The sequence below is a fragment of the Macaca nemestrina genome, chromosome 8, assembly GCF_043159975.1.
Source record: "Macaca nemestrina isolate mMacNem1 chromosome 8, mMacNem.hap1, whole genome shotgun sequence".
NCBI lineage: Eukaryota > Metazoa > Chordata > Mammalia > Primates > Cercopithecidae > Macaca > Macaca nemestrina.
In genome coordinates, this window is record NC_092132.1 from 29,341,835 (window position 1) to 29,366,024 (window position 24,190).

Below are 24,190 nucleotides of genomic sequence, written 5' to 3' on the forward strand. Positions count from 1 at the left end.
CAAAAATTTTTAAAAAGGCAAAAACTTTTACCATTGATAGAGGGAGGACAGCTTTCCAAATAATCTGTCTCTTGTCTTTCCTTTCTTTTTTCAGTAGTTTATTCAAAAGGCAACAAAAATCTTTCATTATCTTTTAATATTACATGAAAATCTTGTTCAAGAGAGAAAGTCAAATTTCACCCTTGTATTAGTGTACTGTTAATGTCAACCTCAATTTTTAATTAAACCTCATAGACAAATCTTTTCAATCTTAATCGATTTCACCATAGCGTGAGATTCTCATAAACCTTGTACTCTTTACAAATGTTTTTTAACGAGCAGATAAGTGCTTTAAGAAAACACTGTGGTTTTATTTTGATGTTCAATTTATGGAAAAAAATGGAAAGACTCCTTTAAATTTAGTTAATATGCTCACACACAGAATTTTTTTTAAAGATTAATATTTACAAACTTTTAACAACTTGATTAAACCTTTAACTTATTCTTATGTAATTTAAAACAATACTTTAACACTCTAAACTAGGCAAAAATTTACATTCCCATGCCTTCTTGTAATCTTTCACCAAAAACACATTTCATTCTCTTCACATACCTTACATGTAAGACTTATTTTTAGTAATCTCAATCACATGTGATAATTGTAACTCTTAGCAACTTTTACTTTCAGTGTATAAATTTCCTTTCATGAATCCTTTCATGACTTACACAGACCATCTACAACATGCTTCGACTTTTTGACTTGTGCTAAATGTACTTCTTTTTAAACAACCAGTTATGTTACTTTAGGACATTTTACCTGAGTAAAGGATGGGATTGGGTTAGAGGCTCACCTTTCAGGAAAGTCCCTCATGGTTAAAAAAAGGATTAAAGATGACAGAGCCCAACAGGGAGCAAGTTTGAGTCTTGCCAGTTCAATATTTGGTGCTAAGCCAATCCTCCAAAGTAGGTAAGCTGAACAATCTTCAAAAGTCTAAGAAGCAGTTTATGACCTTAAAGCTTTTAGCAAACCTAATATCTGACATGCCTAATTTAGACCAAATATTTTTATTTTACCAATAATAATGAAAGCTGTTTTTATTTCCCCAAGATTACTAAAATTGTATGAACTAAAAGGCATTACAGTTTGTATTTTTCTTTCAAAAATTCTGTTTAAGCTCTTACTTTTCTTAAACCCAATTAGCTAGATGGAATTATACATGTGTGCTATGATGCATGTGTAGTATGTAACTACACATACAGAAGATCTAGTAGTTGTAAGATTTTTCATTTGCCAGTTTGTACATTTTTTCTTAATTGGATTATTGGCTTTAGGGTGGAGTTCTTGGAAGAACATTGCCAGGAAAGCCTGCAGCTTTTAGGGCCTAAGAAGCAGGCACAGCTAGAAGGTAAAAACAGTTCCCCAAAATTAAGGGTCCCCATTTTAATACCAGATCCTGGACACCAAAAAGAATGGAGCCTTAGATTCCAAGAGAGATCTATCCATTTCCAATTCCTGCTTTTTTGTTTTGTTTTTGTTTGTTTGTTTGTTTTCCAAAATGGGGTCTGGTGCCTCCTGTTTGTCTCAAGGAGTACCAGGCTGTTACAGCTTGAATATCCACTTTTAATGAAGCCAACTTTTAACTATAGTACTTTTTTGAAAAAGTTCTTTTAAATCTTTTATTACTTAAACTTTGCTAGGCCAAATGGCTAATATTTCTGGGCTTAGGGAAAAGATAATTTAAGATAGGTCATGGAGGGGAAGAGAATCAACAAATGGTAAAGGTCGTGAAGATATCAAACCAGGAAGTACTCATTTCCTAAGCTGGGAATTGAACCCTGAACCCAGGTTACCATTGTAAAAAGAGAAAGCAGGGCCACATGGTGACAAAGTCAAGTGCCGAAGAATACGATTGACCAGTTTCCTGCATCATCTTGAAGAGAAGGCATATGGGGTCCTGGGCATGCATTTTATCCTAAGGTATCCCTCTTTATGACAGAACAATACAGAAAGACACGCAACGCACACCAGATTCAGTATAGCTTAAGATCAGCCTCAGAATTCTTTTTTGTATTAATCAAAACTTTACAGATAAACAGTGACTTTTACCATTTATTTAACCAGTTTGCACAGAGAGAGAGAGAGAGAGAGGCCAGAGTCTGAATGGTAAGCATTTTTTACCCTTTTGATGGCATGCCAGGCTTCTGGATTCCCTTTCCCTGAGCAGCCCTAGTGACCCTGCTTGCCACACTACAGCCCTGGGGGCCAAGCTGCATCATAAAGGAAAATCATCTTTTTTTGTTTCATGGAACCACAAGCAAAAGCCTCTCAATTTTGCAAGTTGCCACCCAAGGGATTGCACAGGGTAACCCAATTAACATTTTTCATTCTGGCCACAGCAAAATACATGTGATAAAACATAGATGTTAGCCACTCTGCTTGGCACCAAATATTGAACTGGCAAGACTCAAACTTGCCCCCAGTTGGGCCCTGTCATCTTTAATCCATTTTTAACCATGAGAGACTTTCCTGAAGGGTGAGCCTCTAACCCAATCCCATCCTTTACTCAGGTAAAATGTCTCCCATTACTTATTCAAAGTCAGCCAACGTGTGCTGCAGTCTATTTCCTTCAGATTGGGATTCCCATGCCTAATGTGTAAGCCAGGAAAAACTTGATTTTTCAGAAATTAAAGACCCCATTTCTATCTAAAATATTGGCTTTGCTCTCAGGTTCACTTAATTAACTTATTGAATTATTCTTCCTATCTAAATGCACAATAAAAATGAAACAAAGGGGTAGAACACAAAAATCCCCTTAAATTTTTAAAAGCCAAATTTTACACCTCTATGATGTTACCAGTTTATTTCTGACCCAGGCAGATGTAAGAGGTCTTTAACTGGATCCAAGCCAGTTAATTACTGGATCAAATCCATTCGTGGACCCAGTCCAGCTTCTGTCATGACTTCCAAACCCAGTTTAGATCAGAAATTTGCTCAAAGAAATTTGGAGAGCTCAAAACACAAATCTATCGAGCTCCAAAATCTAAGAGAGAACTTACCCATGATCTCCAGCTGCTCTAAGAGATAAATGGACACAAATTGATCCTGTGGGTACTTTGCATGTTCACTCAGTACTCCTGGGAGTCGTTATAAGCTCTATTTCAGACCCCACTTCTGATACCATCTGCTAAAAGAAAAATTTCAACTGAATTAAATTTAAAGGAGTTTAATAGAGCAATGAACAACTTGCAAATCAGGAAGACCCCAGAATCACAGCAAATTCAGAGAGACTCCAGAGATGATGCCTCATGGTCAGAACAAATTTATCAACAAAAAACCAAAAATGACATACAGAAACTGGAAGTGAGGTACAGAAACAGCTGGATTGGTTACAACCTGGCGTTTGCCTTATTTGAACATAGGTTGAACACTCAGCCGTCTATGAGTGGTTGAAGTATGGCTGCTGGGATTGGCCAATACTCAGCTATTGTTGCAGGCACATACTCTTAAGTTAGGTTTTCAATGTTGTCTACCTATTAAGTTAGGTTGCAGTTCATCCACAAGGACTCAAATATAGAAGTACAGAGTCCTTCTCAGGCCATATTTAGTTTGCTTTAATAGCAGGTAGCATGATAAATTTTTTGCCATTCCTATACATTGCATTAGTTTTGATATATTTTCCAAATGTTTGATGCTAATATATAGGAATGTAATTTATTTTTGCACTTTAACTTTATATCTTGTGAACTGTTTGTGTTCATTTGTTAGTTCTAATTTTTATTTTGAAGATTTCCTGGGCTTTCCTAAAAAAGAATCACATCATCTGCAGATAAGGAAAATTTTAATTCTTAATTTCTAATCTTTACAATTTGAATTTCTTTTTCTTGCTTTCTTGCAATGACTAGGACTGCCAGTAGAGTGTTAAATAAATGTTACAAGTTAGCATCCATGCTTTGTTCTGGCAGTGTTTCAATTGTTTACCACTGTTGATGACATTAGCAACATTAGCAGTAAGGTTTTCATAACTTCTCTTTAATTAGTTAGAGAATGTTTTCTGTCATTTCTAGTTTTCTTAGAGTTTGTTTATGAACGGGTGTTACATTTTGTCAACTGTTTTTTTCTGCTTCTATGGAAAAGATCCTGTTTGCCCTTTAGTCTGTTGATACAGTGAATAACATCAATTGGTTTTCAAATATGAAATTAATTTGCATTCCTAGAATAGAATGTACTTGATTGCAGTCATTTGAATTTTTGTATTTGTATGAAATGTTATTTTTCCTTAGCTACTTTCAACATCCTTTTCTTAATTTTTGGTTTTTAGCAGTTTATGATGTGTCTTGCCATAGTTTTCTTTGAGTTTATAGTATTTGGGATATGCTGAACTTTTGAAATCTATAAATTTATGTTTCACCAAATATGGAGAGTTTTTAGCCACAATTTCTTCCTATTTTCATTCTTGCCCAATCTCTCTCTCTTCCATGGCACTACCTTAGAAATGCACAATCAGTGGATATTGTCATACACATCCTTGAGGTTCTGTTGATTTTTGTTCACCTTCATACATTTGTTTCTCTAAGTTTTGACTGCTTTCCATATTCTGCCTGCTTTTATTTACTTCTTGTTGTCCTCAGGAAATTGTCTGTAACATTTTTTCTTTAGAGTTTTTAGTTGTAATCAGAAAAAAATGTTGAATTGTAGTGGATTTATGCTGCCCCAGGAAAACCATACCTCCATTATAGTTGTATGGCTTTAAATACCATCCTGTACCTGAGAGTGCCAAATTAATATACTCAATTTAGACCTTTCCCCTTCAATTTCAGGTATTTATGTCCAATTATTTGCCTGACATGTCTAACTTTAATGTCTAAAAATCATTTTAATGTACACTTCTTTAAAACAGAGCCCTTGATCCACCCTCAATCCCTGAAATCCGCTCCTTCATCCCTTCAGTTTCTTTGGAGTCATCTCTAACTCCCTTCTTTCACATGCAACATTTGAACCATCAGAAATCCTGTTTTCTCTACTTTCAAAACATTTGAATATTTCCGTTACCCTTCCCTCACTATCATCTCTGCCCAATCCATTAGCGTATCTCACTTGGATTATGGCAATTGTAGTCAGACTGATCTCTTGCTCATAAATGTTTGTTGAATTAATGGTTCGCCAGCCCTAAGTGCCTGAGATATTTGCACAATATTTAATTGCTGGGACTTGCCTTTTAGTGTTGACAAGTAAATGACTGAAAAGGTGAACATCACTTTCAGCTGCTTGGATCTGGGGTTATAAATCAGGGAGTTAAAATCCACAATTCTTACTAAAATAGGTTGGGACTATGTCCTAGGGCTCAGCCTAAGTGATACTCCTGAAATACAAGTTCTTTAGTAAAGATGTCTTCATATAAATCATGTGTTGTATTTGCTTTACTCAAAACTGAGCCACACCCCATAAGTGGGAGTGTATAATACCCTTGAGTGGGAAGAGCATTTAACTAGAGTCTTGTTATCAAATCCTTTTCAACTTTCTATGGTGTTTGAGAAGCCTTTGGCTATTTGATTGACTTGTGTATTTATTAGTGACTCTTCATAAGAATAGCTACCATTTGTTTCAGTCCAAAGCTATAATGATCCTTAGAGAATTTTCTGAAGTTACATATGCCCATTTACCCACTTTCTTCCTGTCCACCAATACCAACATTCTGGCATGTCCCTCAGAAGAAATCTCCTAATCTCTGAGAGATGGAAACATATAGAAAACTTCCCTAAATAATTTTTATAACCATAAAAACCTTCTTCCCTTACTCCAAACAAATTGTGCACCACTGGTGGTAATGGTGATTTTTTTATGGCTTTTGTTCAATTGCTTACATATATACATAGAGTTGCCTTTTTTATATTAAATTGTAGAATCCATAGAAAAAACATTTATGAAATTTATGTGCAGAAAGACTGCAAATATTGGAACATTTTATGACCCACTATACATGATAATGACAGTTATTATTCTTTCTTTTTAGGGAAAAAATATTTCCCTTTTTCTTTTTTATTTCTTAGTCTCCATAAAGAGATACAAGCTTATCATGTTTGCACTGGGATTTTTTGTCTTCATTTATGCATTTATTTAATCATTCAGAAATGTGTGGTTGAACAATAATTTTTATAATCCTAATGACCATAAAAATCATAAGTGAAGATAAAAGGTAATTATTTACCCCACCTCCAATCCAGTTAAAGAGCTTTTCCTAAGAGTATATTATCTATTACACAAGGTAACTCCCTCAAATATTTTTAAGTTGTCTGGCTTTTAAAAAAATTTTTGACAGGAGGATGAGTTAGGAGAATCTACCTAACATGAAAAATAATTTAAGAGCAAATAAGGGATTCAGAACAGGATTAGGTAATATATTTTTAATGGAGGGACACACTAGTGCACATAAAAATTAGGAACGATTATATGTAGGTAACAAGAGTAAGAAGCACCATTTGATTTCAATTTTGAAGGACAAGAGAAAAAACATTTTAAAAGCTAATCTAATTTTCTATCTTAAAATAAGAATTACACAACAATGTTTTTTTTGAGATGGACCCCTGCTATGTCACCCAGGCTGGAATGCAATGGCATGATCTTGGTTCACCGCAACCTCCACCTTCCAGGTTCAAGTGATTCTTCTGCCTCAGCCGCCCAAGTAGCTGAGATTACAGGCACGGGCCACCACATCCGGCTAATTTTTGCATTTTTAGTAGAGATGGGGTTTCACCACGTTGTTGAGTTCCCAACCTCAGGTGATCCGCCTGCGTTGCCCGTCCATTCTTTTTAATAAATAAAAATTCCGTGTAGTTTAAAGAGAGATAAAGGAGGGCTGGGCGCGGTGGCTCACGTCTGTAATCCCAGAACTTTGGGAGGCCGAGGTAGGCAGATCATGAGGTCAAGAGTTCGAGACCAGCCTGACCAATATGGTGAAACCCCGTCTCTACTAAAAAAATTAGCCAGGTGCACTCATGTGCCTCTAATCCCAACTACTCGGGAGGCTGAGGCAGGAGAATCACTTGAAGCCGGGAGGTGGAAGTTGCAGTGAGCTGAGATTGCACTCCATCCTGGGCGATAGAGCGAGACTCCATCCAAAAAAAAAAAAAAAAGAGAGGTTAAGGAATGAAACAACTAAGACACCAAAGAAAAACCAAACTAACAATATCAGAGGCTGATTAAATTAGTGAAAGGGAATACTAGACATTAAAAGAAGAAGATGTTGAAATCAAGAGGAAATGATATGGAGAGAACAGGAGACAGGGAGAGCTTGAAGGCAAAGAAAGAAGGAACAAGAGAGGGACCATCTCTAGCTAGTTCTGCTTCTGATTTTCACATCTCCTCTGGAGGATCTCTTTTCCTCCAACCCCTCATCTTACTCTCAGTCCTGCCACTGTTTCCCACCAGTTTTCTTCACTAACTTAAATTCTATCAAAACAAACTCAGTCTAAATCTCTAGGCCACCCATCTCTATTTCAGTCAACAACTTTTAGGATCTAAATTAGGTATGATTTTGTCTCCTCTAAAAGTTTGAATACTGCAGTAACTGGGTTAGTTTAAGGCTTTGGTTGTACTAGATTATTCAACATAAAGAGTGTGTTGTCATTAAATCAAGAAAGGTTTCTTTGAAGTCTGTGAGAGAATTTGATGGGAAATCACAATTCTTGATTATTAGGAAGAATCCTATATAATAAAACTTCTCCTAAAATCTATTATATCCTCACTTTGTTCCAGTTACAGAACATTTCTCTTTTCCTTAACACTTAGTTCTTCTAGGCTTATAACTTCCTGGAAAACCCATGTGAGAAATTCCACAGTGCTATGTTTATAAGAGCTGTGTTCACAAGAGCTCTGGATAGTTGTTTAAATGTATTTGAATTTGAATTTTCACACCTGTGAATAAGCTCAAGCCAAAAAACAACTATAAGAATCCAGAAACAAGGAAAAGCAGTTAAAAAAAAATGGAGCCTTCCATTTTTATTGAAAATAAGATTATGAAATTGGGGATTGGGATCAAAGATGAATCATCATTTTAGAGTTTCTTTTGAATGTAGACCTGTGTATAGATCCATTCTAAAACCTGCAAATCACTTTGAAATTTTATGTAGATATAGCCCATGTCATAGTAATTGAATACAATTCAGATGTGTACTCAAAGACAAAAACATGGCTACTGAAAACAATCCAATCTGATATTCTTGCTTTATTAAAGGTCAAGTGCTTAAAAAAATCAATGTACTATATAGCTTCACTTAAATAGGATTAAATAAAGGATAGATTATAATCTAGATTGTACATGTCTAATATTTGATGATTCATGTATTTAATTAAGTCAGGGATTAACTTTACCCATACACACACTTATACATGTACATATATAACTTTTCAGCTCATATTTTGAAACGCTACCTTGGGACTATAAATTAGAGATTGCTATGCAGAATTCTGTTTGAATATTTAGAAGAAAACAAAATATCTTCTATTAAGAACACTATAATTTTAATATTATTAACTTTTAATGTTTTATTTTTAAAAGTTGTATTGAAATGATTATTTAGTGGTAATAGCAGAGATGGAGACATGTAAATCAGTTATATTTTCAAAACAGAATTGTAAGATTTGTGATGTATTTTATCTGGGTACAGTTGATGCAGAGGGGATATAAAAATGATGTATTAGGTTCTGGCTTGAACATTTGGATGGGTAGTGGTTCCATTTAATTAGGTGGGAAAAACTAGGGAGAATAGTTCAATACTTGGAAATATGGAGAATTACTTAAATGGAAACTAAAAAACACATTAGTTCAGAAAGAGCACATTATACAGAAAGTTAATTTCTATATGATGACATTAGTGATCTGGCTACCTATCACTTGTCATGTACTTTACTGAGCATTTTATATACATTATCTTTTTCAACTATGTCAACAATCCCATGAGCTTGATAATGTTCTTTATATAAAAAAGGGCATCAAAGCTTGGAGTGGTAAAATAATTTGCCTAAGACTAGTAAATAGTGGAGCAGAATTCACACTAACATTTGGTGGACATCAAAACTTACCTTCTTAGTGATTAAGCTATTTCAAATATCATAGTAAAAAAAAGATAACATGCTACTCATCTATATTTAGCTTAGGTATCAGGAAGATAAACATAGTTACTAATTTATGAAGAAGGAAAAAAATTATTTTTTGACAAAGAAGGATTTTCATGGTAATTCTGGGCAGGGAGATACCACTAATACCTATGTCAATGCTTAAAGAAAACTTGATTGATGCCAGTTACAAATCCTGTGTCACAACTAGTGAAAAAATAGAACAAAAAGTCAAAGGATTCTTTTATCTACCCTTGATTAGACCAACACTCATGGTTATGCTTTGATATTGCTCACCAGAAATTAATTTTAATATGTCAGTTAATAAGTTATGTCACTTAACACTTAAATTAGTATTTGAATGTGATTTGAAGAATTCTTCAGAAAATAATTATTTCGGAATTCACTGGAGTACAGTCATGAAGCCAGATTGGCAAATCTCTGGCTAACAGATCTGACATTCAGCTCTTTGCTAAAACACATTTGCTGAAACTAATAAAGCAACATTGATTATTGAGAAGCAACTTGGTCTGGTGAGGTAATAGTACTTAATTTGCCATCTGCATCTATTAATTGTTGGCTGTGAGACTTTGACAATTAACTTACCATTTTTCAGCTTCTACTTTTTTGTTTGTAAAACAAGGATGATAACTCTCTCTTGCAATACCTGTGAGGATTAAAGACAGCGTGTGTACAGCAAATGGTAAATATAATTATAATTAATTGTTATTATAATAAAGATCACAATGACAACAATAATGGTAATAACTATTATTATATCACAGTAAAAATGTGGCTAGGAGAAGGGACTCTGGAATCAGAGAATTTTTTTATTCACAACTTATTTTGGCCCCTCAATCATCTATAAAATGATGATATTAGCCCATACTTCACAGGATTATTGTAAAGATTTTGTGAATTAATCAATAATTAAGTTCTTAGAGTCATGTCTGGCATTTAGAAAGTGCTCAATAAATGTTGCTATTGGTATTTTTATTGTTATATTAGAAGTAGATGTAACAATTTTATCAATAATAAATCTTAATAGAAAATAGTAAATCATAGAAAAATTACTGTTAATGATAAATGGTAAATTTCTTTCTTTTCTTTTTTCTTTTTTTTTTTTTTTGAGACAGATTCTCTCTCTGTTGCCCAGGCTGGAGTGCAATGGCATGGTCTCGTCTCACTGCAACCTCTGCCTCCTGGGTTCAAGGAATTTTCCTGCCTAAGCTTCCCAAGTAGCTGGGATTACAGGCGTGTGCTACCATACCTGGATAATTTTCGTATTTTTAGTAGAGATGGGGTTTTACCATGTTGGCCAGGCTATTCCTGAACTCCTGACCTCAGATGATCCGCCCACCTTGGCCTCACAAAGTGTTGGGATTACAGGCATGAGCCACCGCGCCCAGCAACAAATGTTAAATTTCTTTGAGAAAACTCTTAGATTTAACTCTTAAACACACCTCACTAGTCTTGGTCAATCTGCCTCAATTTCTATGGCAGTGACTAATCTTTTCCATGACAGTGACTAATCTTATTTTGATGTTTTTCAGTTTCCACATTTGCTTTTGTCTTTAGTTAAATTATTTAAAGGAATATACATAAAAGTGTTTTTAATGCCATAAAGAACAAAATAATTTAAAAGTATCATTAAAATAATGTTAAAAATTATAATGAAACACTATAATCTATTTATCTGTATCTATTTATCTATCTATCTACCTGCCTATCTTTTTTTTAATGTTGAAAAGAACTTCCATGTAGCATATTGTTTTGTACTTAAAATAACGATGTAAAAGGAATAGGTGATAAGGCTGGGTGTGGTGGCTTACACCTGTAATCCCAGCATTTTGGGAGGCCACGGCGGGTGGACACCTGAGGTCAGGAGTTCCAGATCAGACTGGTCAACATGGTGAAGCCCTGTCTCTACTAAAAATACAAAAAGTAACCAGGTGTGGTGGAGCATGCCTGTAATCCCGGCTACTTGGGAAGCTGAGACAGGAGAATCACTTGAACCCAGGAGTCAGGGGTTTCAGTGAGCTGAGATAGCACCATGGTACTCCAGCTGGGGCAACAAGAGCAAGACTCCATCTCAAAAACAAAGAAAAAAAAAAAGGTGATAATTATCACTCCCATCTTATGACACAAAGAGATTAATTAAAATTTTCAGGTTTAGAAAATTCGCTGAATGGCATAATGTTATTTGCAGATGCACATTTCTAACGTGCTTTTCATCATAGTGAATCTGCCTTAATTCATATTTTTCATCTGCTTTGAGCTTTCCATCATACCTACTCATTCACTTATCCATTTATTTAATTTTTTCATTCATTTATTCATTCTGTTCGTTCAACAAATATGTGCTATAGCCATCTGCTATACCCAAACCTCCATAAATATGGAAAAACTTATCAAGAACAATGGAATAGGAATCCAAAGACCTGCATACAATTCTTGGCTCTATTGTTAATTATCTGCGTGATGTGAATCTTCTCCATATGGATGGATAGTCAAGCAGGATCTTAAATCAGACCTAGCTTACATGCCATCTCCTCCTTTGTGAAACCTCCCAAGTGCTTCCTATATAAGCAATTCTTCTGTGTTTATATCTCCTATGTCATATACAACCTGCTTCATGCTGCATTGCACAATAGCACTTGCCCTGCGTGAGCTGGATTTTCACAACAGCGGATTAGGGAAGTGGGAGGAGAAGAGGCAGGAGGAAGGAAAGGCAAACCAGACAGGAGAATAATATGAGTAATATGTGAAATGGGGACCCTATGAGCCAAGATTTTTTTTTTTTAATTGCAACAGAAGCCCTACTCAAACTGGACAAATAGCATCTTTGTGTTAGTTAAGTTCTTGTGGTTGTAAAAAGCAGACTTACTCAAATTTTGTCAAGTAACATAAAGTTTACTTTAGGAATATAGGTGATTTGGTAGGCACAATAAGGCCCCTAAGGATGTCTAGTTTCTGAACATCAAAAACTGCAAATATGTAATGTTGTATGACAAAGAGGAAGTAAGGTTGCCCCTTTATTGAAGATAATTAAACGGAATTATGGTTGCTCATCAGCTGAATTAGAGATGGCGAGACTGTTCTGAGCTGTCTGCACAGACCCCCCATTATCACAAGGGTCCTGACAAGTGAGAGAGGGAGAAGAGTCCCTATCATGGTCAGAAGGAGAGTTGAAGATGCCCCACCACTGTCTTTAAAGAAATGGAAATGGCCATGAGCCAAGAAATGCGATCTGTCTCTGGAAACTGGAAAAGCTAAGGAAATAAATTATTTCCTAGAGGCTGCATATGTAACACACTCTGCCAACACCTTAATTTTAGCCCACTGAGGCCCATTTTTGACTTCTGATCTCCAGAACTATAGATCATAAATTTGTGTTGATGTAAGCCACTAAGTTTATGACAGTTTATGGTAGCAATAGGAAATCAATATAGGTAATAGTAAGACTGCAAGCATCTAAGCCATACATCCAAGCATGATAGAAACTCAAGAACAATGGGATAGCCCAACCTCAAGAAGACCAGTCTCCCTGGGGTTTGAATGTAGAACGGTTTCTTCAGTGACTAAAAAGTCCTTTGAGATCCAGCTGTAGGTATCGGTTTATCTGTTGCCTTTGGTATAGAAGAATTTTGTAGATAACTTTGTTCCTTATCAATAATATGAGTTTGTGTTTCTCTGTTGGTGCTTTTCTCTCAATGTCTTTCCAAATCTAATCCCAGTGCCAGCCAGCCACCTCACCCTTTCCTCTACTTACTCATTGATTGTGCTGGCTACAGGCCTTTGCTCCTTGCTTTTGTCCATCTTCTAATTTGTACCCTTCTCTACCAATAGCTCTCTCTCTCTCTCTCTCATTATAACTCTCACCACATGAGGGAATCTTATTAATTAAATTAATCAATATTAGTCATAGAGGGCAGAGCACCGGTATCAGGCAACCTCAGCAGATGCCAGTCAGTTGCTTTATTGGCTGCTCTTGGATCAGACACCTACCAGTGGTGCAATCATCTTGGCAGATGGAGAAGTGCTGCAGGTTACAAAACGTGGCCACCGAGGCAGCTCACCCAACAGGGACTCTGTGTGTGTGTGTGTGTGTGTGTGTGTGTGCACGCGCGCGTACACGCACATGCACGTTTGATGTTTGACACTTAGAACAAAGTAGGCACTCTTTTTTTATTATACTGATTAAAAATATGCGTTTTGGAATGGAACACCCTGGATTCATATCTTGGCTCAGCTACTACCAACTGTAAGACTTCAAGTAAGTTGCTTAACTACTCTAAGTTCATATTTTCTCATTTATAGACTGGAGATAGCTTTAGTAATGACTTGTAACTGTTGTGAGGATTAAATGAAATAATCCAGTTAAGGTGATGGGCATATAATAGATTCTCAATAAATGCCAGATGCTATTGTTATTGTTTTTATGGCGTATGTTATTTTTTCTTGTGAGGATTAAATAAAACAGTTTATATTCTTTACTGCTACATGTGAAAGGTCTTGTCTCCTGAGTAAATCATATAATTCTTGGAGGTGGGAGATGTTATTTTATATTGCTTCAAAATCACTCAGAGTAATTTATGCAGTTTGCTATATAGATGTTGCCCAATGTATTCCCTCATTCAGTCAATATTTATTGAGCATTTATTATGTTCCAGAATCTATTAGTGGACACAGAGGTATGAATATTAATAAGATATCAGATCTGTCCTCAATGGACTCCTCAATGTTCATTGTGTTAGGGAAAAAAAACATAAGAAGGGATTGTGGAGATACATGAGAGGTAGACTCAATTAACCCACATGAACTTTGCAATAGAAGAAAAGGAAGCCACAGAGATGTTATGACCTTACAGATCATCAAATTCAACTCCATGTTTTTATAGATGATGAAACTGAGCTCATATACACCTAAATCTTTCCTTTAGGATCACTGTGGACCCTTTTGCTACAGCCCATCCAGGAGTATATGAAGACCTTGGATTCATTTATAAACAGATGAGCTCTCCCTGCAAGAATCTGTCAGAACCTAATGCATAGTATATTATTAAATATATACCTGCCAGAGAGTGTTTGTCCAGCATGGGTCATCTTGCCATTAGCTGGAATTATGAACACCAGGCCAGCATCTAATGCTTCAAAAGCTCTGAGATGTAGTTTGACATCTCAGTGTCTTTTCTATTAGTAGAAGATGCTATCAATGAGAAACTTTTCCCAAATCTGACTAAAAAAAACCCATACATAACCATGGTGACTTTCTTCAGTCTAGCCCAGGGATATTACAGCACAATCATTCTTTATCCAAAGCCAAAGTATTTACCTGCCATGATCTCAAAGAGACCATAATAGTCTAATAATCTTTTGGTTAATTGTGTAGCTGAAGGCTTTATTCACTTCTTTAAAGGATTTTTTTTGTTTTTTTTTTTTTGTTTTTTGTTTTTTGTTTTTTTGGATGAAGTCTCCCTTTGTCAACAGGCTGGAGTGCAGTGGCAAGATCTCAGCTCACTGCAACCTCTGCCTCTCGGGTTCAAATGATTCTTCTGCCTCAGCCTCCTGAGTAGCTGGGACTACAGGTGCACACCACCACACCCAGCTAATTTGTGTATTTTTAGTAGAGATGGGGTTTCACCTTGTTGACCAGGGTGGTCTCCATCTCTTGACCTTGTGATCTGCCTGCCTCTGCCTCCCAAAGTGCTGGGATTACAGTTGTGAGCTACCGCTCCCAACCTAAAATGTGTTTTTCAAATCAGAGTGCTAATATGATTATCATACTAAGGAATGTTTTATATTTCCTATTCATTCAATTTGTATGGATAATATGAATTTCATCAAAACCTTAACATTTATTTGCAGACGGTATTAAGATGTTATGTACCATACCTCCCACAACCTTACATTGACAAGACTATAACAAATAATTTTTTATATGCTAATATCATCTGAGATATTAGGAATTCTTTGACAGGAGAATCCCTCTTTTTCTTTCTCTCTCCCTCTCTTATTTATATGTGTATATATATATACACAAGTAGAGATTTAATATCTCTATATCACCAGTCCTTAATGGTATCTAGCACCTAGCAGTAGGGTCTCAACAAATGCTTGTTGAATTGTACAGAATATGTTAGCCTTAATTAATCACTAAGTCAACAAACATCTGTTATGCACCTATTATGCCTGACCCTGATCTGTGTGCTGAGGATACACTGAATGGTAAAAAATAACTAATCACTGTTTTTATGGAACTTAAGCCTATCAACTTATTTTTAATAAAGCCTTAATAATGCCATTTTACAAACAATTCTTAGTTATATGACTTCCTTTCAGGGGCAAAAAAAGCCATGAATTCAAAAATTTTCTATTCGCACAGTGTTTCCAATCAAACCGAGTTAATAACGGTTATTTCAAAGGTGGCTTCCAAATCTTGAAATGTTAGTTGTAGACTTTAGAGCTCCATGTCCACTATTTTTAATGGCTTTCTGCCAAAAGTAGCTTAGACTAATTGCGAAGGGATGTGTTCTTTTTTTGATAAGTGAATTACTCTCATGAATGATAATGGGAGTTATGTGTGAACATGAAGAAAAACTTGACCTTAATACTGAGGATTGCATAATAGCTTCGCAGAGACTGCTTTTATGATTGATTGTCTCTTCGTAACTGGGTTCCATCTATCAATATAATTTGAGGAAAGGATTGCTTTTTTATCCTGAATAAGGCTCTCAAAACAAAGAGCAGCTAATTATTTGCAAATTCCAAAACACACTTCAGGATAGTGTTATGGAGTGAAAACACATCCATTTGGATATCCCATAGGAGCTCCCATTCATTAATGTTTAAAACAGATGCTTCAGTGAGCAACATATTTAATTAAATCCAAACCTGTTGTTATTATCCCAGAAAATATTATTATTAGCACAAGTGCCAAATGGAATTCACAGCAACTTCTGGTTTAACTTTGGAAGATATTTTGATTCTAAAGGAAATTACTTAAAGTAGAAATGACCACAATTATCTAGATAGATACATTTTCTTCAACTCAAGGCCATGATAGTTGTGAGAGTTAGTTAATTGCTTGGCGTCACTGCTACTTTGATAGAATGACTGAGCAGCCCAGCTGGCTGGACAGGCCACATACACCATTATAAAATGCTGGAATGTGCACATGAAGTAGCTATCTCTGCTTTTAAAATAGAAGAAATGAAGAGGAAAAAAAGTCTTCAAATTTTATAAGATGGACTTATAAGATTGGCAGATGTGTCACTAATTACATAATTGTTTTCTTATGTGGTTCTAATAAAAATTATTTGGAGCCTAAAAAAGTCTAGCAGTGAATTGTTTAATTTAATACACAGTGATAACAAAATAATTAGTATTTACTTTAAACTCTAAATGGTCAACAAAGAACCTCAAGTAATTATTTTCATAGTGCTGCATAACGAAATAAATGTGTAATTAGTGACAGATGGGACTTTTAAAATTTAAAACGTAGAAAAAAATAATATCACCTGTTTGGGTTATTTTCTTTTTACATGAGTGAAATTAGAGTTTTTGAAAATGAGGTACAAAGAGAGTTTTACAAATTAATTCTACCTAAATTAACATAATACTCTTTGTGTGCGCTTCCTGAGTTCTACAAACCTTCTTTAAAATGTTTGGTTTTCAATCACGAAGATTGGTCTGAGCCATGTCATGCCAACTATTTCACACTGCTTTTAAGTGAACAACTTGAGGCACAGGTCTCTTAGATTTTATAAGCACCATTTTATTTGAGGCCGAGCTTTAACAGTGGGATGACATTTTAGGTTAAGTTAGCAGAACTTGTTTTGTGCAGTAATTTCTCTATTCTTACCTATGACTTTTTTCTGTGCAGACTGAAGATGCATGTTTTTCTATGGCTTATCAAATTGCCTGAACCATGGCTAAAATAATCAGTACAGTCTCATCTTGTCAGTCTATAAGATGAGCACAGATTGCTATGATTCTGTTGATTATGTTTTGAGCCGGTGCTGAATATGCACATCTATACATGTTCCACTGGCACTCACTTGCAAGCCGCCATGTGTTTTTATCATCTCATTCTGATGTTAACTAGATTATGACCTGCTCTACTAAAGCCATCCCATTCTTGTTGTCTCTCTTTGTAATCCTCTTCTTGGCCATATAACTGCAGTGTGCCTCAGTGCTTGCCTTCTCATCCTTATCAAGTTAGCTGTCAATGCAATGATCATAATTAAATAAGTTCTACTTTTTGGATGAGCTTCTCTTTCATAATTTTAGTCTTGTAAAGAAATGCATTGTGAGACTTTACCCAAAAACTGTAATTGGAAATATAAACTTATACTGCTGAACTGTGAATTCCTGGAATACACGACTCACATCTTCATTTTGTGTCTCTAAATTCAGGTGCAGTGGTAAACTAGTAGGTGATTAGTAAATGTTTGTGGAATTATATGTTGGTCTATGCCATGGATCATAGAGTGGGGAGTGGAGTGGCCTCATACTTTAGGTGAAAAACATAAATGTATGGGAAATTTCAGGTATTTGAAAGGATCTAAATAATCAAATAACAACATTTCTTTCCCAGCTGAGTTTGGAATCAATTAGTAGAAATATATGGGGATCAGCTGGATTTCAAAATATCAGTTTTATGATTAAGAAACACTATGCAAATGTTATTTGTGTGGGTAAATGGATTTGCTAACACTCTATTGTAGTAAACATACACTCCAAGTTACCATCACCTTCTACTGGGATAGGCTTCTTCCTGTATCCGATTGGCAGGCCAGAAGTTTCCTTCTCTCCAGATGGCTGGATCTGGAAAGACCCACAACGGGCAATGCCATGTGAGTCCAGCCTGTCTTATCAATCTCACTTAATGGGTGAATGAATTAATGTTCCTTCGCTGGAGAATAAGGATATGGAGAAAGATCAGAAGTAATGTGTAAAAGAAGTTTCTCAACATAAAATCTCAAGTAATGAGAGAGAAGAATTTCCTTCAATGTTCTCTCACTTTTTGTTGTTGTTGTTGCCTATAGACAGGAGTGTGGCTTTCCTATCAAGGTACTTAATCCATCAAGAGGCAGCAGTCAGAAAAGTAGCAATGTAATTGCATTTTTATTATAGACAAAAGCTAGTCTGCAAAAGGTGACGTAGGTTTGTGGTCTGCTAACATCCTCCTAAATTAAATGTTCTCCACAACTGCACACTCTCCCACAGAGGGAGTGGTTTACTATCTGGCGGCAGATCAGGATGCACCCTCTCCTAAGTCAGATGAGAATTCAGAAGATTCTGATACTGACACTTTCAAGAGTCAGAATTCGGCAGAGATTAATAAATCACTCCTCTCTTAGCAATAAGTGAGAAAAGGAGTAGAAATTAGTCAGAAGTGTTATAGTAGTTACATTCTACTGCAAGAGAACATGAGGAGTCAGATACAAGTGTTTTTAGCAGGAGCCAAAGAAAAGTTCTAATCATAATCAAAACTGGCTTACAGAAAGAACACTCTGAAAAATGTATCTGGAACAGGCAGTATTGAAGGCCGAGAGATGGACTAATGCATAAATAGCAATTGAAATCTCAGGATTGGATGGGATGACCCAGAGAATATATAGAGAAAGAAGTGAATAAAATAGAAGACAGCAGAAGATGAATCCCCAAGAAATGCAAATATTTAGAGCATAGCTAGAGAAAGAAGAATCAAGGAGCCCATAGCTAGAGAAAGGGGAAGCTTTCTCAGCCTCCTTGGGCTTCTCAGAAGCCAAGAGTTTAAAGGAAAAGAAAAAACAGAAGGGAATGTATAAAGGAAGGAGGGGCCAATAGTGTGAAACCTTCGATGGCCAAGTAAGATGACAAGGATTGGCAAGTCTCCCTGGGGTTGAGTAACCATGGAGGGAATTAGGAACATTAGAATAGTGTCACTGGAATAATTGGACCAGAAGTCACATTGTCTTGTGTATAGACGTGTGTAGGGGTTGAGCAAGTAGAGCTCATTTCTAGAAACTTGACTACAAATGAAAAAGAAAATGTGATAATGAGATGGAGACCTCAAGCCCAAGTGGCCACAGCCATAGGCTACACAACAGTTTAATCATTAATTGAAATGATTTTTGCAATCTGCCTGATTTCTGTATCTCTCTCTCAATTAGCTCTAACCTCTGGTAGGGTTGGGGCACTGGAGAGAACAGTGATATTAGTTATTAGGCACTTCCAAACTTGAACAAAGAAAGGATTACTATGGATTGAAATAATGTGTGTGGGAAGAAGTTGAGGAAGGAGTTTCAGCCTGAAGCCTTCTCTCTTTTATTTGAAGTAGGAGGCAAAATCAGCTACTGATGGAGCTGGAGAGAAAGAGTAGGTAGGAGGCTAAAGGAAAGTGATAAAAATTTAAAAGAGATTCTGTGTGAAATGGTAATGGGAACTGACCAGGAACAAATAGAAGAATTTCTTCTTATTATAAACTGCCCAATTAAAGTTTCATTTAAAAAAAAATCACGGTTAATTTTCAGTGGAACCAATGTACATAAATTGAGAAATGACTCCAAATTCAGTCAGCTTTCCAAGAAGAAAATAATTTTGCAATTGAGACTCTTGGCTTCTGAAAACCTATTTTTTTTTTCCAGTTCTTTTACCATTATGAACACTTACTCTCAGTCGGCTTCTTCTCTAATCTTTAATGTTGATGTTCTCTAGGGACTTATCATCAACCTTATTTTGTGCCTCTACACTCTCTTATTGGTAGATCTCATCCACTCCCATGGCCTCAGCCTAAATGCAAACACCATCAAAACTTAAAAGTTGAATTCTGGCCACATTGATCAACTGCCACATAAGCTCTGAAACTCAACAATTTAAATGACAAAGCTACCATCCAGGACAAAAAAAAATAGTAATTAGCAATGACTGTTGGGCATTCTAAAACCAAATAGAAATGATTCATAGTTACATACTGGCATATGATCCACATCACTGCTCCCCTAGTAATTGCTACATTTGTCTAGATCTGCACTATCCAATATGATAGGTACCAGCCACATGTGGGTATTCAGCACTTGAAATGTGGCTAATAGCCACATGGAGATGAGATGTAAGTGTGAAGTGCTCACTGAATTCCAAACATTTTAAATTGAAAAATAGTTTTAAAATATCATTAGTAATTTTATACTGATTAAATGTTGAAATTACAGTCTTTTAAATATACTATGTTAATATACAATTAATTTTATCTATTTCTGTGTACTTTTGAAATGCAGCTACTAGAACAAAGAAAATTACATGTATTTCTCATTACACATTTCTAGAATACAGTGCTGGGCTACATGTAGCTACTTATTCCATATTCCAATTGAACCCATTTATGCATCCACAGTTGCACTTAGCACATTTTACTGAAATTTTACTAAATATATAGAATGCTTTTTGGTAATCCAAGATCTGAACGCTCTTCTTAAATTATGTGAATTTCTTGATAAACAGCTCTTAGTTTGGGTCCTTCCTCCAAAGTAAGTGTAAACCCCAGATACTTTCTCAGCTTCCTCTAGTGAAAGAATCAGCACTTGATCTATGCTCCGCCAATCAGATGCACCTCCTCTGTATTTGGAACTGAGAGTTTGTGAGGCAAAGAAGCAGTGACCGTGGGGTCTTTATGCTGGTGTCAGAGAAGCCTGAGAATAAACGCCGACACAGAGGAGGGAACAGCTGCCTTCGTTTCCATTGTCCAAAGCTGACTGTGGTGTAAGCTGAGGTGTCCATTCTTCAGAAAAGCTGCAGTAGGGCTCACCGGACTCATTCTTCACTTGAGTTTTGTTCTGTTTCTGGATGTCAGTTTTTCTTCTTCTCGCTAGTTTTCTAAGCCTAGTCTTACAGATTTCTGTTACCTGCCCTAAATTTGTTTCATTAATCCCGCTTCTTGAATGATCCAGAATAGACTTCTGTTCTCAGTAACTGAAAAAAAAAAAAAAAAAGAATTGGCTCAATCTTTCTGTTATATTCTTGAATAAGAGTAAGACATAGCTAGAGAAAGAAGAAGGAAAGCTGTTCGTGGTAGAAGACATGTTGCTGGGAGAGCATTCATTACAAGACAGAGGTGAGAAATGCCATGCTTTGTGTGAGAAACTGCAGGAGACTGGAATTAGCAGTAGAGCATGTAAAGCGACATGTACTGAAGTGCAGAAGCTGCCCCTGTCAAGGGTAGAATCATAGAGGATGTTGCATGTCACGCTAGAAGGTTATTCTGCAGGCAATGAAGAACCAGTGGCATATGTTAGGCATAAAAGCGACAAGTTCATATTTGCAATAAGCATAGATTGCACCATCAGTTAGGATTGAATTGGTTACAGTCAAAGAAAACCTGATTAAAGAAGTTTAACCCTTAAGTGCACATATTGCACTCATAACAGGAAGTCTAAACGCAGTCAGTATAAGTTGGTACTGTGGTTCAATAATGCTGATAAAGTCCAGCGTCTTGGCATCCTTTCCCCCTTCACCTTCCTTTGTGTGCTGGTTCTTATCCTCAGGCTGATGGTTCATGCTCACAGATTGGTCACTCCATGCACCACACTTATCTCGAACATTTAAGTTATGAAGGCAGACAAAGAGATAAACTACTATCCCCAAGCTACCGTGTCTTTTATTAGGGAGTAAAGTCATTTCCAAAACTTTGTAGATGATGTCCAGTTATGTTTCACTGGGGGGAATCAGATCACCTAACCACTCCTAGCTGAAAAAGAGGTTGAGGAAATGAATATCTGGTGAAAAATAAAAAGAAATCAGAACCACAAAACAGAAAACAACATAAGAAAAAAACTGGCACACTCAACATGAGTAGTTTAAACAGAATTTAACAAAGGAACTATTTACAATGATATGATTGAGGTATGGGATAGAGCATTCACTGAGGGCTTGTAAGGATAGTGGGGGATGCCACTCTCACCCTGCCCCAAAAGGACAAATGGAGGAAGTAGTTATTGAAACTGGAGATAAAGAGAGGAGTGCGGAGAGGTGTGTGGAGAGGATGGGAGTTGTAGCATGTAATCATATGATATAGCCAGTGCCCAGCGATTCCTCAGGAAGGAAACTGGTAAAGAAAATATCCCAGCATTACTTATCTTCTTTTGTCTCACACCAGCTCATTGGCTGAATCCAACTCAAGGTCAGATAAAAAAGGAGTTCACTGATATTATCTATAAAGGCCAATATCATGGGGTAGAGAACAGCATAAGGAAGTAAGGAGAATAGACTTGGATATAGGTATATGGAAGCTACCCAGCACAGATTGACTTGCCTGGATTAATCTTCTGACGATGGACACTTCGCTACCTGAGCAAATTAAGGTGCCGATAGAAAGAAGAGGAAAATGTTTGTGGTGCAGGGAACCATATTTACCCTTGTAACAGTTTGTAAATGGATTTAAGATGGGAAACTTATCACAGCAATTCCTTTCAGGAGATGATGTGACAGAGACTGTTATTTAACATAATTTTCTAAAGAGGTTAATATGCAATATTATACACTTAATTATTTCGTGATGAGGATGTATCTTTACAAGTTTAAAATATTTGCTAGATTTAGAGTGTTGAATTACATATCAAATGAATACCTTTTAGCTTCTTTTAAATAAGTTTTATTTATTTTTATTTTAAATTAAATAAAATTCAAAAATGTGCTTCATTGCAGCAGACTCCAGGCAATCATATGGATTGTGTTAAGTGGTAAGAAGAAGAGATATTGCAAATAAAGTAAATGGTTATTAGGACTAACTCAGGAATAATTTAGTTATTTAACAAAGGCAAGTGTCTAAACTGTACTTTTGTAATCTGTAAGACTGAGACATTGTATTGGACTCTGATCGTCCTGCTTATCAGTACACCTTTATTTTCTAACTCAATGCCTGCTGTATTAGTCTGTTTTTATGCTGCTGCTAAGACATACCCAAGACTGGGAAGAAAAAGAGGTTTTATTGGATTTATAGTTCCACATGGCTGGGGAGGTGGGAGATGAAAGGCACTTCTTACATGGCGGCGGCAAGAGAAAATGAGGAAGAAGCAAAAGCGGAAACCCCTGATAAACCCATCAGATCTCCTGAGACTTATTCACTATCGAGGAAGTAGCATGGAAAAGATTGGCCCCCGTGATTCAATTGCCTCCCCCTTGGTCCCTCCCACAACACATGGGACATCTGGGAGATACAAGTCAAGTTGAGATTTGGGTGGGGACACAGCCAAACCATATCACCAGCATATAATCACATCCACCTTCCTCCCACTGCCCCACATTCATCCTTAACCTGACAAAAACTTATTTGTCTTACATTTCTAAAATTTTGTTATTTCAAAACTGTTCTATAAATGGAATCATGTAATATGCAACCTTTGGGAGTGGCTTTCTTCACTCAGCATAATTCCCTGGAGATCCTTACAATTTATTGTGTATCAACTTTTATTGCTGATTAGTGTTCAAGGGTATACAAGTAGCTTTTGCAGTTACATTATTCTGTAATCACTTGTACTCTTTAACCAATTAAATGTACAGTATTGGGCATTTGTGAAGCAATTGCTTAGGTGAATTATCATATGGTCATCCAAGTCCTTACTATTCAAAGTGTCAACATTGTGGAGTGCTTGTTAAAATGTGAAATCTCAAGTGTCACCCCAAACCTTCTGATTTAGAATATGCATTCAAACAAGACCTTCGGGTGATTCATAGAGCAATAAATTTAGAGAAGCACTGATCAAAATCACACTGAGGGCATTAAACAAATGCAGAACTTCCTTAAGGACAGCTCCCTTCCAGATTTTAAGGAAAAGCTTAGTCTCTACTGTGCCCTTTGGAAGCAATTTAATATATTTTCTCTGAGCGTTTAGACCATCATTCACTTTTAAAAAAATAAGTTAGCTGGCTTAATTTCCCCCAAGTTTCATCAGATGTTACCAGTCTGTATGAAAATATTCTCTCCTTTCTCCAATCTGGCAAATCCACTGGAGAAAACTGGGAACTGGCTTGTGGCCATTCTATGTGCAGAGTGCCACCATTTTCACTACAGAAAGCCCCATTGTCTAGAAATAATAGTGAGGTTTTGCCCAGAGCAGAA